The following is a 24,753-nucleotide window of genomic DNA, read 5'->3' as shown; positions in this document are numbered from 1 at the left end:
CTAAATATTATCATTTTCCTTGTTTTTGTTTCACAGTGATAGAAAGTGGGAATTAGTTACATCAATGTATTTAATTTTAATAGCTTGTTTTGCCACCACGGTTTGCCAGGTTTCTCATATTCATAAATGAGTTGGCCATCTTGGTTCAATACCAACTGTAGTTCAGTGTTAATAAATATAAAGTGATGCACATTAGGAAACAATAAATAAATAAATAAATCCCAGTTTCACATATTCACTGATGGGGTCTAAACAGTCATGACTAACCTGGAAAGAGATCTTGGAGTCATTGTGGATACTTTAGTGAAAACATGGAACCATTATGTGGCAGCTGTGAAAAAGGCAAATTCCAGAGATCATTAGGAAGGGATCAAAAATGAAACTGCTATTATGATAATACCCTTACAAAAATGTACGGTACTGCAACACTGTGCATTTGCAATACTGTGCCCTGTTCTGGTTGCCACATCTCTAAAAGGACATTGAAGATTTGGAAAATGTGCAGAAAAGAGCAACCAGAATGATCAGGGAGTTAGAGCATCTTCCTTATGAAAAAAGACTATAATATTTGGGGGTTTTTAGTTCAGACAAAGGTTGACAAATGGGAGGACAACCTGATAGAGATTTATAAAATTATGCATGGTGTGGACAACATGCATTGAGATAAGTTGTTTTTCATTCTCTTTCAGGAGATTTAGAACAGATAAAAACAGATATTTCCAGAACTAATCTGTGGCATTCTCTGCCACATAATGTGGTGATGACCACTAGCTTTGATGGATTTAAAAGCAGATTGGACAAATGCATGGAAGACAAGTCTGTGAATGGTTTCTAATATTGATAGCAGGCGCGTAACAACGATAGGGCAAGGGGAGACAGTTGTCTGGGGGCCCCACTGCCTGGAGGGGCCCCCCAGAGGCACCTCACGTGACTCCCCATTGCCCCCTGCCCAGCCCCAAGGCCCCTCAGCCACTTGCCCTCTTCGCCGTCTCTCCAGCTTGTTCTCCTGGCCGGCAATCGAGGGAGCAGACAAGCTGCAAAGAGCTCCCTCTCAGCTGATCGGCGGGTGGGCGGGGCTTCCACGGAGGTCTGGTGTAGGCCTCTGTGAAGCCTGAACTCCAGTAGGGCCCAAGCCAGCCAGGAAGGAGGAGGCAGCCAGAGTGGCCACCACTTTTCTTTGCAGCAGAAGACCCCCTGCTGCCAGGTAGAGTGTGAACTCCTTTTTGTGGTTACCTTCCCCACCCCCACCCCCACCCGGATATATAGGGATCTGCTTGCCATAGGGCTTTGATATGGGGGGGGGGGACTGAGAAGTCTCTGAATATTTATTTTTAAACAGCTTGGAAAATTTGCTGGCTTAAAAAAAACTATCTAAAAAGTCCTATAAGTGGCTTGTTTCATGGCAGAAAATTACAAAAACTTCTGGAAGAAACAGTATTATATTTATTTTATTCATTCATTTATAAATGCACTTATGTTCAAGTTGTTTTGCAACCCAGAAGGTCTGAGTGAGAACTGTGAAGCATGCCTTCTGCTTTTATTTTATTTTATTTTTCTTGTGTGTGAACTGCTCCCCAATAACTTGCAGGGACTTCAGGGTAAATCTGGCCAACATGTGAATGCAGCACCTCCCTTCCAGAGGAGATGTGTCTTAAAGGGCTTTAAAAGCCTCCTGTGAAAAATCTCCTGGAATCAAACTTGACTGAATTTGTTCAGAATTCTGAGAAAACAAACATAGGCTCACCCTGCATGGTTGAAAGTCTCCTTGGCTAATCTGCAGTGAGGGGCCCATTTTAATCATTCATCTTTCTAGTGTGTTCTAGGCATTAAAAGTAAAACAAATGTATAGTACTCAATGTATATCACTATATATTGTGACGTGTGCGTGTGTGTATTCAGTGAAATGTATTTCCAGGCAGCATACTTATTTTGGAATATCAGACTTAAATCCTTGGGGGCCTGGGGTGTGCGGAGGCCCTGGACTTTGAGTGGGGGGGCCCCATTTTAAAATCTTGTCTCTGGGCCCACTCCAACCTTGCTACGCCCCTGATTGATAGCCATAAGTACTTCAGGGTTCAGTGGCAGTGAATCTCGAGCTAGGCTCTTTGCCTCTGAATAGCTGCTTCAGAGGATCAATGGTTGGAGAGGAGGTACAGGAGAACCTCTCTATCAGTGGATTCACCATCTGCGGATTTGCATATCAGCAATAGGATAATAGACACCTGGCCTTGGCATATGTGGTGGGAGAGGCTTAAACTCGCATATCAGGGGTGTCAATTTCAGGGACATTGGGGCTTGGGGGAGGGGCATTACTTGACTGTGGAGAGCCTGACATGGTAGGGCACTTTATTAGGCCTGTATTCACAGGGGTTTTTGTTGTTATTTGCTGCTTTTTAGTTCTACTTTTGAAGTCTAGGAACTCCTGCGATCCCATTGATTTCAGTACTTCATTATCTGGAGTTCCATTACCTATTATCTGTAGGAATGAAACCCTCACAGATAATGAGGTACAGCTGTATGCCTATCTCCTCCTTGTGAGCTACTCAGAGGCACTTGGTGGGCCATAGTGGGAAACAGAATGCTGGATTAGATAGGTCTTGGCCTGATCCAGCAGGGGCTTTTTTGTGCATGCATTCTGCACTTCCTCAGATAATCCACAAGTCCCAGCAATGGATGAGACAGTGCTGTGCCCCCTTGTATTTATTTCTATAAGGCTTTGTGAAGACCACCAGCTTGGAAAACTCTTTGGCAAGGGGGAATAAAGGCCTCCTCATTCCTCCAACAGCCATATTCCACTCTTGTGGGGTGGGATAGATGCTTTGTCATGCTGTGATAGGGCAGATAAATAATATGATTTTTAAAAAAATCATATATTTATTTTATTTTAGCTGAAACCATTCCAAATGAAGATGGGGAAGCGAGCTTGTCTACCACTCATTATGACACAAAGGGGGGAAATGCAAACTATTACTGGACTCTGCCACTACAGCGTGCACCTAAAGGGCCTCAAGTTCAAACGCTGCTGCACAAAATTAATTTCATGCATAGAGCAAAATAGCAAATCAGGTAGTAGGAAAGGCTGTAGGGATGTGCATGGAGCTGGAAAAACCAGTTTGGCTCAAATCTGAACCAGATTCGAGCCAACCTGGCCCAGTCCGCTTCCATGAACTCTTGAAATGGACCTGGTTCGGGTTTGAACTGAGCTGATTTGAAAGGCTGTGAGGCCTACTGGTAAAGGGGAATTCAGTAAAGGGAAGAGAACTTGTCCACCACTCATTATGACACAAAGGGAGGAAATGCAAACTATTATTATTCCCCTTTACCAGTAAAGGGCAGGGGAGCTTCCTTAAAAGTAGAGCGGGTGGGAGGGAAGTAAAAATGTACCTTAGAAGTGTTGCTGGTGGCAGCTGCAGCAGCAGGGGACAAGGGGATGGCGGCTCCTTCCCCCCACCACTTGCCGGCCTCACCCTGAGTAGCCCAGCCCAGTTTGGGCTTGTTCAAGCCCAGTTTGAAACTGGTTTGTGCCTCTCCACAGGCATGGGGTTCATACATATGTGCTCTGTGCATGTGTGGAAGTCATTTTAGTGTCCTCCATGCCTGTGCAGAGGCCTGAACTGGGCCTAAAATGGGCTTGAACCAGCCCAGGCTATCAGGCCAGCAGGGATGGTGGGGGGAGCCGTTGCCACCCTCATGGCCTCCCCTGCGGCTACTACAACTGCAGCCACTGCTGGTGGTACTTCTAAGGTACATATTTACTTCCCTCCCCCGTTCTACTTTTATGGAAGTTCCCCTGACCCCCCCCCCCCTTGACTGGTAAAGGGGTATCCGAGCCAGCCTAGGTTGAACCGGGTCTGGTTCAGTTTTATCTCGGACCAAACAGGCCCCAGTTTAGTTCGACCCAACCCTTTTGAGCTGAGCCAGCTCAAACATGAGCCTGGCTCAATGTGAGCCGGATCACACACCGCTAATAGGCTGAACTCTTTCCACAGATATCTCAGAGGAGTTTTTAAAAACACACTCACAGTAAATGTTTAAAGGGCCAAGGATTAAAATATGCAGTCTCCCACAGCAGGCGCAAGTGGTACAGTCCAGGAAAAGCCTAACCATATGATGCTGCTATATATGTAGACTGACCCTCCAGTAAATGCACTAGTTAATGCAATTTGCATTATGAAACGGTCGGAAGGTAACCACATATATTGACAAGGGAAGTGCACGAACCTGTTCAGTGTTCTATTCTTAGAATGCTGGACAGGTTCGGAACCCCCCTATTGGAACTGGTTTGCAAGCGGGGGCAGCTTTAAGGGCAGGGGAGGGTGCATTTACACACACACACACACACACACACACACACACACACACACACACACACACAAACACACACACACCACTGCACTACCTCCTCCAGCACTCTGTGTGCAAATAGTCTGGCAGGGCAGCAGCATAGCTCCTTGCCACCCCGTTGTTTCCATGACCAGAAGTGACTGGAAGTACTGTGCACACATGTGCACATCATGGGTGGGTGCACACATGTTGTGTGTGCGTGCAACATGCATGTGTGTGCCTGTGACATGTGCACATGCACATGGCACTTCTGGTCACAGAAATAATGGGATGGCATGGAGGTACGCTGCTACCCGGCTGGACTATTTGTATTCAGCACTGTTGGGGGAAGCGTGTGTGTGTGGGGGGGGGGTAAGTGCACCCTCCACGATCCTTAAAGCCACCCACACCCCAACATCGGTTCAAAGGGAGCTGCTTCAGTGCACATCCCTAATATTGACTGTGTAAGCCAGGCATGATGGTCAATGGCAGACGTTCAAACACCTTTTGACTATCAGCTGTCAACACAAACATATCCCCAACCAGTTGTAAACTAAGAAGCTATTCCCATGACCAGGAGAGGTCAGGCTAAGGGAGCCTAGCCCAATCTCTCCAGGTTGTCTGCTGCCACCAAAGCTGCACAACTCCCAGCAGCAAGCTACCAAAACTACCCCTCCCCTTAAACGAGGTTAAATAGATTTTTTTATTTATTTACGACTCATGATTAGCTTAGAAAACAATTTTTTAAAGGTAGAAAAAGAAATCCTACAAAAGTTTAACAGTTTCTAGAAAATAATAAAACATCAGTCACATACAGTACCAATCAGAGACTTAACTAGCAAATGCTAACAATAGATATAAATATAAACTAAAAATTCAGGAATAACATACGCATGAAATAAAAAACTGACATAACAACATAGCATTAGAGCAAAACTTCACCACCTTATATGTAATTGATGTATATGTAATGGTGCTCCACTAAGCCCATTTAGTTGATTGTGTGCTGCCACAGTGCGACTCCGTGCCGCAGCAGCACACGAGGAGACCCCCACCAGGAGGCTAAAACAAGCTTTCCGGCCTCAGGGGTCTCTCCAGTAATGGCAGAGCCCAGTAATGGTGCTTTGCATGGGTTGTGTGAAGCACCTCTAAGAATAACAACACGAACCATTCTTGTTAACCCTGCAGCTTCACCACAAGGGTCAATTCCCACTTCTTCTTAGCAACAAAATAACTTTCGGATGCCCTGAGGGTGGGAATATAGAACTGGGGGCTGCCACGTGCTGATCTGATGAAGCTTTCAAACTCTCACAATCAAAAGATGCATCTTTGTTTTTCCTGAAAAAGTCTCATCTGTTTATGCGTAAAAAACCCCACACACATACACACAAATATCCTTCATCATGTGGTTTCAGACTTTTAATATGATTTATTTCCACACAAACACTATGATGGCAGGTTGCTCTTGAGTGCACACATGATGGAAATTAGTCATTAATCAAGTGAATCCCCCACAGAAGCACTTTAACTTAATGCACTAAAACAAATGATAGGAAGAAAAATATGCCCATGAATTAGACAAAGCAGAAAGATTATCAAACCAACAAGCACTCCAAAAAGGTTACACATATCACACAGTGTCAGGGCTTAGCGGTGGTTTTTGTTTTTGTTTTTTTGGTTCATTAGCCAGACTATTAATATTCATGAATTTCCAGAGGAGGCAGTTAGGAAGAAACCCATCTTCCATCTTGTTGTACAGAAACTGGAAATGTTCATGTTTCCAAAATAAATGAACTGTTACGGGTGCCATTTTGCCTCAGCATTAAGTTATGTTGAAGATTAGAAGAATGAGATTTGATCGTCTGCATGATATTTGATGAATCTGTACATGAATTCAAGAGTTCACACCTTTCTGAGAAATCCCTTAGCTATAAGAAGACAATATTAGCACTAGAAAGGCCATGCACTAACAATGAAATACAGATTACTAGAGGGCTTTTTCTTTTTAAAAATAGGGGCGTCGTACACCAATACTGTTGGAAGTGAAGGACTCTGCACTGCCTCATGCCTCAATGACAGAGGCGGACAGACTAGTGAGTCAGAGGGCTAGAGGGGTCAAGACATTGGTCATTCCTCCTCTCTACTGCTCTGGCACTATCCCTTTGATATGTAGATTGCTACGCTCAGGGACTTCCTGCCTGCCTGCCTCCCTTCCTTTCTTCCTCTTTTCTCCCTATTACACACGCTCGCCTCTCTCTCTGTACCATGTGTGCAGAGATGCAGACAGCATCTCTCTGCATCCAGCTAGCTAGCTAGATTAGAGATCCTATCTCTCCACTTTCCTAGCTAGAATGGAGTTCTCCAATAAAGACTCCTTATACTGATATGGAACTATGAATTGGCTCCAAGTTTATTTTGCTCTCAGCAAACATGCATGCCTGGGCAGACTCCACTGTGTTTTGCCTCTGTGCACTCTGCTGTAATAGAAGGGTATCTCTTACCAGAGAGAATTCTCAACAAATACCGTGTCCCAAGAGCATGCCGGCAAGCCCCTAACAACACTGACATAACTCAGAAGCCCCACTCCCATGCCAAACATGGCATGCTTACAGTGTATGTTTGCAGAACAAATGTTATAAGCATGGACATCATAGTGGTGAAGTCTTTTGAACATGCTAGCACCAGGGTAGGGCTTGAAGACCTGCTCTTGGGACACTTTACACAGGTACACCACCACCCCCCTTTTTAAATGTCTGAATTAGACTATAGATTAAGGGAAGAAGCTCTGCTTCCTGATCTATGCACTTCCATCCAGATACTTGAAAGGAACTGTGTAAGGGTCATTCACCCAACCAAATCTGCTGGGGCTGGAGAAGGCTGGGAGAAAGGCAAGAGCTTACCTGTCTCTCCCCCACCCCCACCCATCATGGAGCCTAATTAGGGTTCCGCTACTCAAATGAATGACTTAGCTGCAGATGGACTTACAGTGCAAGTCTATACATGTTTACTCAAAAGTAAGACCCATTGAGTTCAATGAGAATTGCCTCCTGATTCAGTGTGCTTCAAATTGCAGCTCAAATTTTTTCTCTTGGAGAGCCATATTAACAAATATGGATTTAAGATGCTCTGTTTGGAAAATGTGGAGTTCCTTGAAGAATTGGATCCCTATTAGACTAATTAAATGAAAGACTTTGCGTTCAGTCAAACCTGAGAATAGTTAGGCATGTAATTGAAAGAGACTGTTCAGAGACCTTTATTAGTTGTAAATTTTCAATTTTTCACTAAGTACCATAAGACTGGGCTTATAAAAATTTCCAGTAAACCAAGAACAGCATATTAAAGATTACATAGATAGGTAGGTAGCCTCACAGAACAATGGGCAAATATAGATAGAAAAAGCATATCCTTTAATTCTCCGCCTTCCTGTCTTTTAAAACAACATTGTGGCCTGCAGTCGACAAATTCACAACCATTGATTATTTCCGCTGAAAAAGGAACTGATTACAGATTTCAAAAACCCAACTGAAATGGACACAACTGAGAACCTAATGGTGTTACATACTCCTATTAGATCCAAATGAACTATATGAGACAGACACTGAGAAAGTTGCTAAATTTCACAGACAACTTGCTGATTGTTTAAGCACATACTCTATTAAGTGATCATGCAAGAAATTGTGTGTCTACTACAACACATTATCCTGACAGGGTTTTGTAGTGCAAGTTGAGAGGTGATTTGGATGATCACCATGACTGCCTGCTCTGTCATGGAGCCAGCGGGGGCTGCAGGGATTGGGGGCCACGCGGCCCTGGAAATTCCAGGATGCCCCACACAAGTGTGCAGGACATCCTGGAGAGACCCCCAGGGCCAGGAGACTTGTTTCAGCCTCACGGCAGGGGTCTCCTCATGTTTTGGCATGGCATAGAGTCACACCGCGGCAACACACAATTAAAAAAACCAAGGTTAGTGGAGTGCTCACTCCGCTAACCTTGTCTAAGGGGAGGGGGAATTAGGAGGGTTTGCTGCTGGGAGCCACACGACTTCCGGCACAAGCAGGGGGACAAGAGGGGGAAGACAAGAGGCAGACCCAAGCAGGGGAGGTGGAGCAGCCAAGTTCTATTGTTCACAAAGAAAGGGTGGTGAAGGGAGGTCCAGCCCCTTCCCCAGAGGGGGTTTCATCCCTAAGTCTTACTCATAAGAAGAGCCATCTGTGGCTGAATGAGGGAGAATAAACTGAGACTGAATCCAGATAAGATGAAGGTACTTATTGTGCAGGGTCAGATATCCAGAGACGATTTTGATCTCCCTGTTCTAGATGGGGTTACACTTCCCCAAAAGGAACAGGTTCGCAATCTGGGAGTACTTCTGGATCCACACCTCTCTCTGGTATCTCAGGTTGAGGCAGTGGCCAGAGGGGCTTTCTATCAGCTTCGGCTGATACATCAACTACGTCGATTTCTTGAGATGAATGATCTCAAAACAGTAGTACATATGTTGGTAACCTCCAGACTTGACTTCTGCAATGCATTCTATGTGTGGCTGCCTTTGTACATAGTCCGGAAGCTTCAATTGGTACAGAATGCAGCTGCCAGGTTGGTCTTTGGGTAATCTCAGAGAGACCACAGCACTCCTTTGCTGATAGAGTTACACTGGCTGCCAATAGGCTTCTGGGCAAAATACAAACTGCTAGTTATAACTTACAAAGCCCTAAATGACTTAAGCCCTGGGTATCTAAGAGAACGTCTTCTTCATTATGAGCCTCACCACCTATTGAGGTCATCCGGAGAGATCTATCTACAGTTGCCAGCAGCTCGGCTGGTGGCCACACGGGGACGACCTTTCTCGGTTGTTCCCCCAAAACTGTGGAATATGCTCCCTACTGAGATACAATCTTCCCCATCTCTGACAATTAAAAAAAAAGCATTTGAAAACCCACCTCTTCACCCAAGCTTTTTCAGTTCTTTAAAATTTTAAGGTCAGTGTTTTAAAATTGTTAAATTGTTTTAAGTTTTTGTATATGTTTTAATGTGTTTCCTGCTATTGTTAACCGCCAAGAGACAAAAGTTTGGGGCGGCGTAAAAATTTGACGAAATAAATAAATAAATAAATAAATATTGCTATAAACTCTTTCTGTGAAGACTTATTCAAAACACATTGAAATCTTAGAATTTATTAAAAAGCTTGGGGAAATATTGGAAGGGGAGATATCTTGCATGAGTTATTGCTGAGGTCATCAGTGAAGCACTTTATATGCAAACCTGTGGAGCTGCATTGATAAAATGGAACGCTCAAGAACAAAAATCTCTATCAATAATTCATTTTGCTGATGGAAATGACATTAATGATAAGAAAGAATGCACCAGGTGGTCTGTATAGCAGAACAAGGGCTATCAGAGACCACCAGGTGGTGAGGTATACACACCTACCCAATTTTCTGCATCTTCCATAAACAGGTAGAGCCATATCTTAGGCTTAAACCAGTTTAGTCCCATCATGCTCTGTGTGTTATTTCATTTTATCTTTGTCGGAGGAAGAATGAAATGCTTGTGGGCGGGGGGAAGGAGGGTTGATTATATGAAAAGGAGCATCTCCAAGGATGTCACTTAAGAAGAGCGGGCACTTGATCCTCATGGGTTTCAGTCTATGTGGGATTGTTCCATGGAAGTACCTATATTATGTTATTTTGCGGTTTCTTAGGGTATAAAGAGATAACAAATGCTGGAAATTTAAGCTGTAATATCTACAACAGGATGTTTTGGGATTTTGCTGTGAATCTTGCCTCAGCCTACTAAAATAATTTCCCCCTTGTTTACTAAAACTTGCAGTGATGTCCCTGAGCATTCCTCAGTGGTAATTATTAGCATTCAGCAGTAGAAAGGAGCACATGGTGGATTGTTCCTTCAGCAAATCCACATTAATTGCATCTTATGCTGAAATCCTAAGCATGGAACTCATATATTTGACATTAATAGAAATGCCAAGTAGACCACTAAAATCTGGGGATGATGGGAGCTGAAATCCAACAGCATCTGGGGACCCAAGTTTGAGAAGCCCTGCAGGCGTAGGATGTTGAGTGCCTCCTGCCAAGTGTGGGTAGGCCATAAAGCCTGCTGGTAGTGTTGGTCATGTGCCTGTCACTTGAGGGAGCAGAGCATCTGGACTTCATGGCCTCCCCAAAGCAGTCTGGGAACAGGATGGTGCATTGAGGTGTTTGGGGTGAGTCAAAAAACAAAGCAACCTCCTGCAACCTTGGAGAAGCCGCTGCCAGTCTGTGAAGACAATACTGGGTGAGATGGACCAATGGTCTGACTCAGTATATGGCAGCTTCCTATGTTCCTAGTGGTGCTGTCCTGTTAGCTCACCCTATGGCCATGCATGTGGTCAGGCCAGGAACATGGGGTGTGGGGGTGTCCTCCAGGGTGTGTTCAATGCTGAAGAGGGTGTAGGTGAAAGGGAAGTTTTATTTTTCTTCTATTTTTCAACAAGGATAATTGGGGGGCCCACTAGAGTAGGGCCCCTTGGATTCCCTGGTGGTTCAGTGGTTCATGAGATGATTAGCCCGCTGGGCAGCAAGCCTCTTGCAGTAGCTTAGTGACTGGTCCGGCTGGAGTGCTCTGCTGGGGTCTCCCCTTGCAACATCTTCCCTGGTCATGTTGAGACAGACACCCCCCTAGCATCTTTTGACCTGCTCCATCTGCATATACTATTCTGGTGAATGTGGGTCCTCCCCTTCCATCCCGTAAAGAAAGCGGGATTCCATCCTCCCCCTGCCCTGGGTAGCACAAATTGGAATTTGCAATTTTAAATCTGGTTAGGGTTAAATGCTGTTAATGTGTACGTGTGAACCAAGCAAGAGAGAGGGAGGGAGAGAATGAGCTGCTCATAGTGGTTAAGCAGAAGAAACAAGGGACTGATTCAGATTAGGGATACCATATTCAAGCTCTTCAAATGTGGCACCCTAATCTGCAGGTTATGCAAATTAGCTTGCATATATTTTACATATTATGCAAATTAAGTGGTGTGCTGTCCAGTTGACTTGTGTTTGCCCTGGATATCTACTAACAATAGTTAAAAAACACACAAAACCAAAATTATAGAAACTATAAAATGATAGAAAAAACTAAGTTTGAGATATTAACAGCAGCAATAGAATAAAAAATACACCGAGCTTTTCAGTTAAGGCTGCAATCCTATACACACTTCTTTGAGAGAATGAGAATACTTTGAATAGTCCATTAACCTATCAGCCATTAACCATTATGTGGAGGCTTGTGTAGGTGGAGTGCAAACCACAAATTAGTTTTGGGGAGGGTGCAGGGGGGCTGGCGAGTGGCACCTTTAAAAGTGAGTAATGCAGGTCCTTACCTGTGTGACTGCCACTCCATACAGCTTCCTGCTGTGGAAGCACTCTTCCCCCCAGTGGCCTCTGCACATGTGCAGAAGCCATTTGTGCGGTCAGCACCACAAGGCTGACCACGCAAATGGCATCCGTGCATGTGCAGAGGCCATTAGGGATGTGCATGGAACTGGTGACGCCTGGTTCAAAGGACCGGGGAGGGTGCTCTTATCTCCCGCTGCTGTCGCTGCTGCATTTCCCCCACCGGCGCTGTTCTCAAAAACAGTCCTGCCAGGCAGCAGCATACCTCCTTGCTACCCCGATATATCATGGATCGTAAGTGCTGCGACATACACACGCACAGTGGCCACTTCCAGCCACTTTCAGTCAGTGATGAACCAGGGTGGCAAGGAAGTACACTGCCACCCCAGTGGGACCGTTTTTGAGAACAGTGCTGGTGGGAGAAATGTGGTGGGTGGAGGTGTAAGAGCACCCTCCCCAGTCCTTAAAGTTATAGGGACTCATATAGATATAAGGACTCATATAGGTTTCTATCTCTCAAAGGAGTTGGGGTTTCAAGAAATGGGGGTCTGTTCTCTAGATGTTCATAAAGCAGAGAATGCGTCACTATATATGGTAAAAAGGTGCAGTTCAGAGGGCTAAGACCTACTATTCCTGTCAGATTGGCTTAAGGACTACCACTGTTTCAGAAGACAGCATTGCTGATAACACCATCTTGAAGGGAATTAAATCAAGCAGGAGAAATGTGAGGTTTGTAGGAAAGTTCTAAGAAGACAATCCATAGTTTTGGACATGGAGTCTAAATCAGTTGTTATTTTTAATGATCATTGTTGTTTGTGTATGTATAGTTTGGGCTGGGGGAGAATTTTTTAAGAAAAAGAAAATTTAAAAAAAGTGATTTAAATTAATGATTTATGATTTATGATTTAAAATGAACACAAATTACCTGCTTCTTGATGTGTCCTTATTCAATGCTCAATAATCATGAGGTGGGATCACACTGCCACAATTAATGAATTCACTAATTTCATTTAATTGTGAATTTTTTTCCAGATGTGTGTGTGTGTGTGTGTGTGTGTGTGTGTGGAGTGTGACTTTATCTTTGTTGAAGGTGTTACAATCTTTTTTGTGTTCAACATGAGTAAGTTCTACCTTCTGGTTTGAGCTCACATGATTATATTATTTGGTAGGTAATTTATAGAACTTCAATTGAAACACTGGGATATTTAAAGCCTGTAAACATGGCAACACCACTCAGCCCAACACGGCAATCAGGATCTGAACTGTAAAGTTTTCAAAGTTCTGTTTTGTGCCATATGAGCTGTAAAGACTTTGTACAGTGTGGTATATGATGATGGCTTTAGAAATGAGGCTCCATGTACTCAAACTTTGCCTGGATCTTTCAGTTGGACATTAGGCTGGGGAAGGATGCATCCAGGCAGTCATTCAACAAGTGCAGCTTCCTCACGCATTTCCTAGAGATGCCTCTGATGAATCGCATGGGGACACATAAGTAGACCCCCAACTGGAAGGCTGCAGCCAGCCTCCCGGCCTCAAGGGTCTCTCCAGAATGCCCCGTGCACTCACGCAGGGCATCCTGGAACTTCTGGGGGCCAGGCGACCCCCAATCCCCGCAGCCCCCATTGGCTCTGTGATGGAGCTGGCAGTTGTGTGGGTGGCTGATCTGGCCACCCAGGGCAATCAATCAATCAATCAATCAATCATCTTTATTATGATCAAAGACCAGCACAGGATAAAGTATAGATACAATATAAAAAAACTCATGCTGAATAAAATATAACTCTAGAAGCTAAATATGATTAAAATAGTAAAATATAACTCTAAAAACTGTAAGGTAATTAGTAAAGTGAAATACTACCAGCTAATCCTAAAAAATGTGGGAAGATTGAATGTACAACTATCCTTAAAAGTAGAGCAACTCAATATATAAAATGGATAAAATAACATATACAAGCTACATAAAAGCAATATAAAAGCTATGAAGTAAAATGCAGATTAAAATTATACAAGCTACATAAAAGCAATATAAAAGCTATGAAGTAAAATGCAGATTAAAATTATACAAGCTACATAAAAGCAATATAAAAAGCTATGAAGTAAAATGCAGATTAAAATTATAAAATCAAGCAGGAAAATGTTCAATAGTCATACATCTGTTGCCAGAGGTGTTAACTGGCGATCAGGACCCTGCAGATCTTGCACGCTTCCCCACAGAACCTGGCAACATTGTATGTGAAGGACCAATTATCATCGGAGAGCAGCATCTTGGTGTAGACTTGACTGGAGCGACCAGGGTATTTAAGAAGCAGGGGAGAGATGAGCCTGTCCCGACTGTCTTTATAGAAGGGACACGAAAGGAGCACATGGTCCATGGTTTCCACCTCCCCAGAGTCACAAGGACAGAGCCTTTCCATGAATGGGATCTTCTTGTATTTGCCTTCCAGAATGGCAGAGGGAAGAGCATGACACTGGTCAAGGGTGAACACCCTTCTATGCCTTGGTATTTCCAATTGTGCCAGATAGGCAGAGGGGGAGACGATAAACCTACGACCATCCGGGGCCAGAAAGCCTGTCTCCTTACTTAAACCAGCCTGGTGTTCTGTGTCCAGAATCCTCTGTTTGATGGCCATTTTTGCCTTGTCCCAGCCCATTGCAAGCAGAAGGGACAGAAAGAAGCCCAGCTGTGCCACTTTGTTGTAGACTGCCCGTTTCTATGAAGATTGAAAGTTATCTTGCTGGGTTAGCGGGGCCAGGTCCCATGGACAAAGGGCTAATTTGAGCTAGTGGTTGAGAACTGTCATCCAAACCTTTTCCTCCACTTTTATCATGCCAGTTTCCAGCCGTAGGGTGGCACTGGAGGGGCCGCCCAGGGCTAGGAAGCTGCTTGTGCGCAGGGAGAGCAGGCTTAGCCCACTGTCCCTGCACAAACCCTTCTGGCGCTTCACATGTGTCGTGTGAAGTGCCTCATAGATGCAAACAGAGGACAAAATTCTATAGTATCAATGTAAGCAATGGCATGGATATCAGTTCCAATGATATGCACTTTCTGTGGCATCTTTTCTAAAGCTACTCCACCCACTTAGTGTATTAGCAGACATTTGTCTCACTCTATCAGATAGATTAAAGACCCAATCTACCTAGTAATCCAATTACCCTGCATCAGAAAAACAAATGTATCTTTGGTCAGTGCCCACCAAGTTCAGAAATCTATCACAGTGGAAAATGAAATCCAATTAATTGTGGGCCTCCATGAACAACATTACTCCATTTATTGTAAATGCATTTGTTTACTACCTCTTTTAAGGGAGATTTGGAAGACTTAAGAAAATTTGCCTATTGTACACAGCTTAATTTCTTTTCACACACAAGGCATGCATCCAATTAAATTAGGATTGATCTGCGGTATGAGCTTAAGAAAAGAATGAATATATGCTTCTTGAATAAACAGTTGCTGAGGGGACACGTATGGGCAACAGCAAGTGCAAGCAAAAGAAGCTGCACATTTTCATGAAAATTGGGTTACTTAAGAACCTCTCTGACATCCAAACCCATCCAGTGGTGAATACTCTGAGTGACTTGATTACAATCCCAGCCCTTTTTCTAAATGAGGATGAGACTTCAAGTGTACAAGAGGCCATTCCAAGAGCTAGGAATAAGAATGTTCAATGGCCTAGCTACTTCAAGCCCTCAGGCATTCCATTTCACAACCCACTGAAACTGAAATGCACTTGGATTAAATTGGAGGGTCAATTTAAACACAGTTCCCATTTGGAAGTTACCACTAAATGCTTACTCATGGTAGTGCTCAACTCCTCTAAAAGCTTCTTATGTTCCATATATGCCTAACTGATTTGTTATGTGCTGGGTGCTTTCCAGATTGGACCCTGCAACGGGGTCACGTCGATCTCGGAAGTGTGCTTTCACACATCCTGCGTTGTGACACCACAGTTTCTATCCAGACAGCAGGGTGCTGTTCACATTGCCAATGCATTCTCTTGAATTTAATTGCTGCGATATAGAGCTAGGACACTGTATATCCGGCGTAAGGAAGTTGCTGATTTTTTGGGTTGTTAGTTGCTGTGAGACTGCTCCCCCTGCTGTTTACGTTTTCAATGCGACTTGCCTGAATGGAGGCATTTTGCTGCTCTTGAGCAGCTAGTCTAGAAAGCGCCCTGGTCATCAAGTACAGTACAGTTTTATCAAGAAATGAAACATACACACAACCTATATGATGCTGCTTCTAAAAATCAGTGCTGATTTAAATAAATTCACTGTCACAATTCCAGTGGCTGATATCCCAACCAATGAAGCATGCACACTTCAAGGAGGTATGACAGGAGCTATAGCACTGCTTTCCTAGTGTGTGCACACTTGTGTAACAGCCCTTGGAGTCCAGAGCACCACTCTGGAAGGCTGTCACAGTGACCTGTTTCTGATCTTGCAGAGCCCTTCCAGAGTGCGGGGAGCACTCAGGACTCCAAAGGCTGTTGCATGAAAGTGTGAGTACTGGAAGGGTTGCATGAGATATCCTGTCACACCCCCATAGTCCTCCAAAGTGTGCATGCTTTGTCAGTCAAGGAGGCTATTCACACGGATGTGCAAAACTGGGCTAAGGGAGCACAGCCCAGTTTTGCATGCACCTGTGAACCACCGGGGTTAGGCCAATCCCAGCGGCAATATGCTGGCAAACCCACCTAAGTAGCCTCCCTTGAAAACAAGAGTAAGGAAGCAAGCAATCGCTTAACCTTGTTTTTTTGCTTGTGTGTCTTCATTATGGGGATCACCATAATGCACCACACAGAGCTCATCAGGGGTGGGGCGGAGCAACGTGCAGTGGTGCATCCTGGTACCCTAACTCTCGGAGCTGCTGAAAGCAGCTGCTGCTTGTCTGGGCAGGTGATCTGCCCACCCAGGAAAGGGTAGACAATCGGCTGCAGGGAAGGTAGGTTTAACCCACCTTCCCTGCAGCCCGCCCACGAGCCCTTCTCACTGCTTGTGAGAAACGGCTCATAATGTCAGTTTGTGAACTTTAGGCTTGATGGGGTTTGGGAGTGCTTTGGATTGGTGGGGCGGGGGGAGGTGTAGAATCCAGAGGAAAGAGTTGTGGTATGCAAGGACAAGGCAGTGGAGTAGATTCAGGAATATTAGTGGTTTATTGAAATAGATAATATTTACAGAGAGCCCAGTGCAGTCTATTTTCAGTGCTCTTGCTGCTGGCTATTTGTTAGTCCTGCCTCTACTATAGGGCCAGAATAAAAGTAACTAAAGCACCATTGAAAAGCTGGCCTGGATAAGGGTTGGATTAAGCAGGGTGGGGTCATACAGCTTTTGATAGTGGCAGCAGTAGTGGATAGATAGATAGATAGATTCCTCACCTGCAAACTAATGAGATATGATCATAGGTTTAGCTCCTCAGTACTATAGTGAGATACTATAGACAAACTACAGGAGATGGCTACCATGACATAGAGATGGCTACCATGACATCATCCCTGGTGCATTTCAAGATAAAAACAAATAGAGTGGGCTGGCACGAGCCAGCTGTCAGAAACACTGCTGGCATCCACACAGTTGCAACATTTCCCGTATATAAAAAAGCACATTTCCTGGAGCATTTTAGGGTATGTGTGTGTTGGGGAGAGGAATGGTAGCCAGATGGAGATAGTTTCTGGGAAAAGGCCTAGCACTTTTGATGCTCCTTCTGACTATGACAACTACAAAGGTGAAGCATAATCTGCAAAAAAGGAAAGGAAAAATAATATCCACCAGTGTCACAACTAAATAGCATTAACCTGTCCCCTCAAAATTTTACATGTATTTTCCACCTACTCCTTGCAATTTCTTATTTTTCTCTTCTAATTTCACTTGTGTGTCAGCTCTAATCCTTGTTTTTATACACATAAAAATCCTTGTTTTTATACACATAAACATTCATGTCAGATAGCAATAAATTAAAATAAAAACAGATAACAATATAAACTATGAAACAATAAATGAATTAAAAGGCACAATTAAATGTCCGTTGATACATTTTAAGGCAGAGCAAAAAATCCATGCTTAGCCAGCTTCTTCAGATCCAATGCCTGACTAAATAAATACGTTTTCAACTCTTAGCAAAAACACATCACAGTGGGGGCTAGATGACTCTCTCAGTGAAGAAAGTTCCAGGACCTTGGCACTGCCCCAGATTAGGCCTTCTCTCACATTCCTGCTAGATGTCCTTCTGATAAGACTGGGATGTGCAGGAAAGAAACTCTAGATGGTCTTATGGATCAGGCAGGTTTATATGGGGGTATTTTGGTCCCCAAACCATTTAAAAGTGATAAGTGATAAATGATAGGGTAAAAGTGATGTTTTAAAAGTGATAAGTGATAAATGATAGGGTAATAATCCTAATAATAGGATAGGATAATAATAACATAATAATTAGGGTAATAATTATCCTAATAATAAGAGAAATAATAGGGTTAAATAATCCAGATTTGGTCAATCAAATTGAATTGGGTCTGATTCAATTCAACCAATCTGACTCCAGGAGCATAACTTTGGCCCTCCTCCACCTTGCCATTCCCTTGATTCCTGTACCAACTTTCCTGACCAGGTAGGGATCAGGAGACAAATTGATGGACTCATCTTGCTCCCAGCACTGAGGGAGCAGCAACTGCTCCTGTTTCACGTTTTATAATGCTCTCTCTGGAAAATGATAGACTACAGTTCCAAAACAGCTCTGCACTGTTTCCCAGGACTGCAGGGGAATATAATGAAGAGAAACTGTGGCAGCCAGCCTCTGCTGTCTTGAAACTGGAAGCAAGAGTAGTCTGGCAGCCTTCTTCTATCTGGACCAGAAAGTTAGTCAGGAGAGGGGAGCGGCTGAAGCTTCGGTCTTTTGGATCAGGTCAAAGCAAAGTGGAACACCCCTCCCCCAAAGCATCAATGGAGGGGGGTCTCCAAATTGCCAAGTCAACCCCCAAATCAAAGTAAAGCTGCCTCACACAGCCCAAATAACTTGAACTGAGAGTGGAAACGTATCAGAAGCTGAAGTAATAGGGGTGCTACGCGATCAAATGGGCCAGCCCTACTCAGCTAAGTGAAGCATTTTGCAGCATCTGAAGTTTCTGAACACTTTTCAAGGGCAGCCATACATTCAGCATGTTAGTAGTCCACCTTTGAGATGACTTTGATTGATTGATTGATTGATTGTTAAATTTCTATACTGCCTTTCATTAAAACAATCTCAAGACAATTTACACAAAAGTTAAAACTACAAAAATCACACAATTAAAATAGTAGCTAGAATATAAAATTGCAGTTGTGATTAAAAGATTGAAAAACAAGCACAATATAACCCTAAAAGATACAAAGCAGCAGCAATAGGAACAATCATATAAAAGCCTGAGTAAAAAGCCAAGATTTCACATGCTTTCTAAAAACTGTGATGGGGTCTGAGGAGCAGATGGCCACTGGGCAGGGGCGTATCTAGGGTGGGGCAGGCAGGGCACATGCCCCGGGCGCCACTTGAAGGGGGGCGCCATTCTTAAAAATTAAAAAAAAATTAAAAAATGGTTGCTGAAAACAAAATGGCCACCATGCATGCTCAAATGGGCTCTGTGAGGCCCTCGGCCATGCCAGGCCTTGCAGAGGCCATTTGAGCATGCACAGTGGCCATTTTGTTTTCAGTGGCCATTTAAATTTTTTTTAAAAAAACGGCCACCGCACATAATCAAATGGTCCCTGTGAGGCCCTAGAGAACACCCTACACATGGCCTTTAGGAAGACCCCCTGAAGGGGCTGCAGGTAATTTCTTTAAAAAATATATAATATGTCACTGTACACATATTTAGTTTGGCACTAAGTACAGAGAATCAGGGCTTGTGAATACTGAGCTGAAGCTTATGAGCTAGGATTGTATTGATTTGCTTTTACTTTGCTTCTTGTGATAAGTGAGTTAAATGTGATGTCTTAATAATATGGCTATTAATGGTGAGTTTGTCTTTGAATCAGTGTAAAATCCTTAGTATTAAGGCCCACTGGGAGTTTCTTGCTCTCTTTCTCTCATTTTAACTGTCTTTCTGAAAGACTAGAATATATTCCAAGCAGTCACACAGTTTACTTTAATTATTTTCAGAGTATCTGGAAAAAGTCAAATTCTCCATTGATTTTTAAAACTTATATAATAGTGATGCTACAATGCATAGCAGAGAATTGGACAGGCACTTCTGTTTAGTTTTCCAAGAACACCTCCACAGAGTTTTGGGGTATTTCATGAGCCCCAGCATACTGAAATGTGTAGTTTCCCAGCATTTTTTGGTCTGGCTACATCCACTGCTAAATAGTTTTTGAAATATTAAAAGATTAACAAGATTGACTTGTATTTTTGAGCTGATATTATGGTAAAGTTATCTGAAAGATGGGTGTCAGCTGTTTGGACAGGGGGCACAATTTCAGTGCTTGCCCTAGGCGCTATTTTCCCTAGATACGCCTCTGCCACTGGGAGAGCATTCCAGAGTCTGGGGGCAACAACTGAGAAGGCCATGTCCCGCATGCATGACAGCTGAGCCTTTCTCATTGTTGGCACTGGTCAGCAACCTTTGGGAGCGGGCAGTTCCACAGGTATCCAGGACCAAAACTGTTAAGGGCTTTAAAGGTCAAAACCAGCACCTTGAATTGGACCCAGAAACAAATTGGCAGCCAGTGCAGCTCTTTCAAAATGGGTGTGATGTGATCCCACCAGGCAGCTCCAGATAAAACCCTAGTTGCCACATTTTGCACTAGCTGCAGTTTCTGAATATTCTTCAAGGGCAGCTCAACATAGAGTGCATTGCAGTAATCCAGCTGTGACATGACTAAGGCATGAGTAACTGTGGCCAGATATGCCTTATTGAGGAAAGCTGGTGCACTAGCCAAAGCCATGAAAAGGCACCACTGGCCACTGCATCCACCTGAGCTTTCAAAAGCAGAGCCAGGTCCAACAAGACCCCCAAGCTGCATACTTGCTCCTTCAAGGGGAGTGCAATTCGATCCAGAACCAGTAGAATCTTCTCAACTTGGTTGGCTCTCCCACTGAACAACGTTACCACCATCTTGTCCTGATTCAATCTCAGTCCACATTCAACCCATCATGGCCTCCAACCCCGAATTCAAGACATCCACTGCCTTCCTAGGATGAGGTGACAAGGAGGGATAGTGCTAAGTATCATCTGCATATTGCTGACAACTCAGTCCAAGTCTCCAGATGAACTCTCCCAGTGGTTTCATGTAGATGTTAAACAGAAGGGGGGGGGGGGCAAAACCGAATCCTGTTGGATCCCACAGTCCAATGGCTACAGAGCCGAGCAGTAGTCTCCCAGCAGCACCTTCTGGAACCCTCCCCCCATGAAAGGACCGGAGCCACTCCAAAGCAGTTCCTTTGATTCCCATATTCAAGAGGCAGTCCAGAAGGATACCATGGTTGATGGTATCAAATGCTGCTGACAGGTCCAGCAGAACCAACACTCCCTTTGTCTACCTGCTGGTGTAGGTCATTCACTATAGCGACCAAGGCAGTTTCAGTCCCATATCCAGAGAGGAAGCCAGATTGAAAAGTGTCTAGATAATCTGTATTATCCAGGACCCTCTGCAGGTAGGACACCACCTCACGCTCCATCACCCTGTCCAAGAAAGGCATGTTAGATACAGGTCTATAGTTATCCAGGTTGGAGGAATCAAGGATTTTTATAATAATTTTATAATAATGGCCTTACCATCACCTCCTTAAGGCATGATGGCATCCTGCCCTCCCTTAATGAAACATTAACAATCACCTCCAACTATCTGCCTGTACCCTCCCTGGCAGCTTTTATTAGCCATGAAGGGCAAGGGTCAAGAGCACATGTCACGCACACACTGCCAAGGATCTTGTTCACATCCTCAGGCTGTACTAACTGAAAAGAATCCAACACAATAGGACCAGATGGTACCTGAGGCACATTTACCAAAACTGTCAAAACTCTGGAGTCCAAATCAGCATGGATGTGAGTGATCTGTAAAGTGACATGCAAACTGATCACAACTGGCTGTAAATTATTCCTTCCCCATTACCTGGGAGAATGTGTGGAGCAATGTATTTGCTATATGAAACAGCTCTGCTGTTCTGCACTAAGCAGATGCAATGGAGGCAGAGAAAAAGCATTACTTTTCCACCCTCACTGCCACGCAGTAGTCCCTAAAATGGGCTCTAGCCTGTGTTCGAGCAGATTCATCACAACTCTTCCTCCAGCATCGTTCCAGCCATTGCCCGAGTTGTTTCATCACCCTAAGCTCCGAGGAAAGCCAAGGAGAAGAATGGGGGCCTCAGTGTCGAGATTGAAATTCCCCGAGACATTAAGCTTGTATCAATAAGCTTGCATCATCATGGCTAAATCTATCTGCTCAAGGAATGGGCACTGATACTCCATTACCCTATGACAATTACCACCTGAATATCTGGTAGCAAGTTTGGGTCAATAAGCACTCCCAAATTGCAAAGCTGATTGTTTAAGGGGAGTGCATCTCTGACCAAATTAAGATAGGGTCTGATTCTGATCAACATTTCTGCTGATGAGGAACACATCTGTCTTGTCCAAATTAAGTTTCAGTTCATTGGCCCACATCGAGTCCTTTACTGATTCCTGGTACCAGATCAAATACCAGTGGTCATGGGGTTGAGCAGAAGTTCCCCTGTATCCCCTTCTGAACCTTACTTTCCAGGAAGAACTGGAACCACTGCAACAGTGGAAAGGTGGTCCAGAGGATGCCATGGTAAATGGTATTGAAAGCTGCTGAGAGGTCCAGCAGAACAAAGACAGGTCCAGCAGATGCTCTCCCCTTTCCAGTTCAAATTATCAGTCAGGGGAAGCAAGGCTGTTAGGATCTTGAATTCTAAATAATCAGTTTAATCCATGAATCCATAAAGCTGTGTTGCCACAACTCACTCGAGCATCATATCCAAAAATGAAAAATTTGAGATTGTTAAGAAATTATCCATTAGTGACAGCTTTTTCAGCATTGCCATCAATCCTGCTTCCATCAACACAGATGGTAGACTGGCCTCTCACAATGAAGCACTGAACCAGAGCACCTTAATCAAAAGTATAAGCAAGAAGAGTCAAGTATACAGGTGGCTGGCTCACTCTACCAATGATCCTGTCCAACCTTTGGGTTTCACAAATTGAAAACTATCCATATGAATAATACAGGCAGTTGCCACATTTAATACAGGACCAAGACCAGAGCAAATGCAAGTAATACTGTATATCCTTAATGTGTCTTGCTAATTGGTCACAGGGGATGACCAAGACATCCTCCTTCACACCTTGAAGTACGGGTGTGCAAGCCGGCTTGGTTCAAGCCGGGCTTAACAATGAACCACCTTGGTTGACTGGTCTGCGTTCAAAGCAAACTGGGCCAGTTTGGAGCTCTACTGGTAAAGGGGACTCTGGTGAGGATTCCTCATTACCATGGGCAGGGGGGGCTTTCCTAAACCTAGAGGTGGTGGGAGGGGAGTCATGCAGTACATACAAGTACCAGTGATGGCTGCAGGGGAGCAGTGGGGGCTGAGGTGACTCCCCCTACCCCTGTCAGCCACCCCGAGAGTAGCCAGGGTTTGGGCCTCTGCATATTATTATTATTATTATTATTATTATTATTATTATTATTATTATTATTATTATCTACACAGAGAAATAATAAATAAATAAGATGGATCCCTGTCCTCAAAGTGCTCACAATCTCAAAGAAACATAAGACAGACACCAGCAACAGTCAGTGGAGTTACTGTGCTGGGGGTGAACAGGGCTAGTTACTCTCCCACTGCTAAATAAAGAGAATCACCACGTTAAAAGGTGCCGCTTTGCCAAGTTAGCATGAGTGGAGGTCACTACAATGGCCTCCAGGTGTGTGCAGAGGTCCAAACTGGGTCACGCCAGTGGCCCAGGCTACTCTGGGGGAAACCAGCAGGGGTGGGGTGAAGCCTCTGCTGCCCATACCGCTGCCCCCCATGGCCACCGTTAGTACTTGTAAGTACTAAATTACTCCCCTTCTGCCCCTCTAGGTTTAGGAAAGCACCCCTGCCCCTTTACTGGCAAAGGGGAATCCTCACTGGATTCCCCTTTATTAGTAGAGCTCCAAACCGGTTTGGCAGTTGAACTGGACCGCATCCAGTTTGACTGGAGTCAAAACTGAACCAGGCCAGTTCAGTTCAAATATAATGAGGTCATTCACAAAATCAAAACTGTGTTCTACCTCGGTTTGGGAGCTGTGTGTGCTCCCAATTTTTGGTTGTGTGGAAGCAAGGTAAGAGGAAAACCTGGGTAGAAGTGATTGTGTGGAAGCAAGGTAGGATGAAAACCAGGGTTGCTTTTCCTCCTACCTTGCTTCCACACAGTCATTTCTACCCAGGTTTCCCTGTTACTTTGCTTCCACACAATTGAAAATTGGGAGCACACATAGCTCCCAAACCGAGGTAGAACACAGTGAGGCTGTTCACACACACAACCTAGCCCAGTCTAGGGCAGCCCACCTGGGCTAGGTTGTGCATAGGAATTGCTGGGATCGAGCCCAATCCCAGCACTTCCCCCGCACAAAGCCCAAGTTTTTAACCCGGCATTTAGTTGAGGTTAAGCAGACCTATGCTTTGCTTAACCTTGGCTGGCAATAATCTGGGTGATCGCCTCTGGGTTAAACAGCTTCCCTCAGGCCCGCTGCCATTTCTAGCAGCTAGCCATGGGGGAAGGAGCGGCTATGCTGAGTGCGGCGGCTGATATAATGAGAGCAGCTGCTGCACTTGTAGCATGGCACACCCTGGAATGCGGGAGGGGGGAAGTCCTCCTGATTCCAGCACCTGTGGTCCTTTTGCCACTGCTTGTGCAGTGCAGCAGAGGGGAGGGTGGCTATTGCTCATCTGCCAAGGAAGGCAAGTAGGTTCCTGCCTTTCCCACAGCGTGCCCAGCATTGGCCGTGAGTTTGTTTGAAAGACCTCAGTTTTTGATTGTGTGAATGACCTCAATCTCTCTTTTCTGCCACTACGGTATAGGCT

General features: G+C 44.4%; 1 long non-coding RNA gene across 1 annotated transcript in view; it reads left to right on the top strand.

Moving 5' to 3' along the window:
- The first annotated feature begins 1,119 nt into the window (after window positions 1-1,119).
- The window catches only part of LOC128339531 (uncharacterized), a 77,369-nt gene continuing 53,735 nt past the window's right edge, over window positions 1,120-24,753 (top strand). The window contains exon 1 of the long non-coding RNA XR_008313073.1: window positions 1,120-1,204. This is a non-coding gene — a long non-coding RNA (uncharacterized LOC128339531). The remainder of the gene's footprint in view (window positions 1,205-24,753) is intronic.

Source organism: Hemicordylus capensis, chromosome 1 (assembly GCF_027244095.1).
Source record: "Hemicordylus capensis ecotype Gifberg chromosome 1, rHemCap1.1.pri, whole genome shotgun sequence".
Taxonomy (NCBI): domain Eukaryota; kingdom Metazoa; phylum Chordata; class Lepidosauria; order Squamata; family Cordylidae; genus Hemicordylus; species Hemicordylus capensis.
This window is presented reverse-complemented; position numbering and strand designations above follow the sequence as displayed.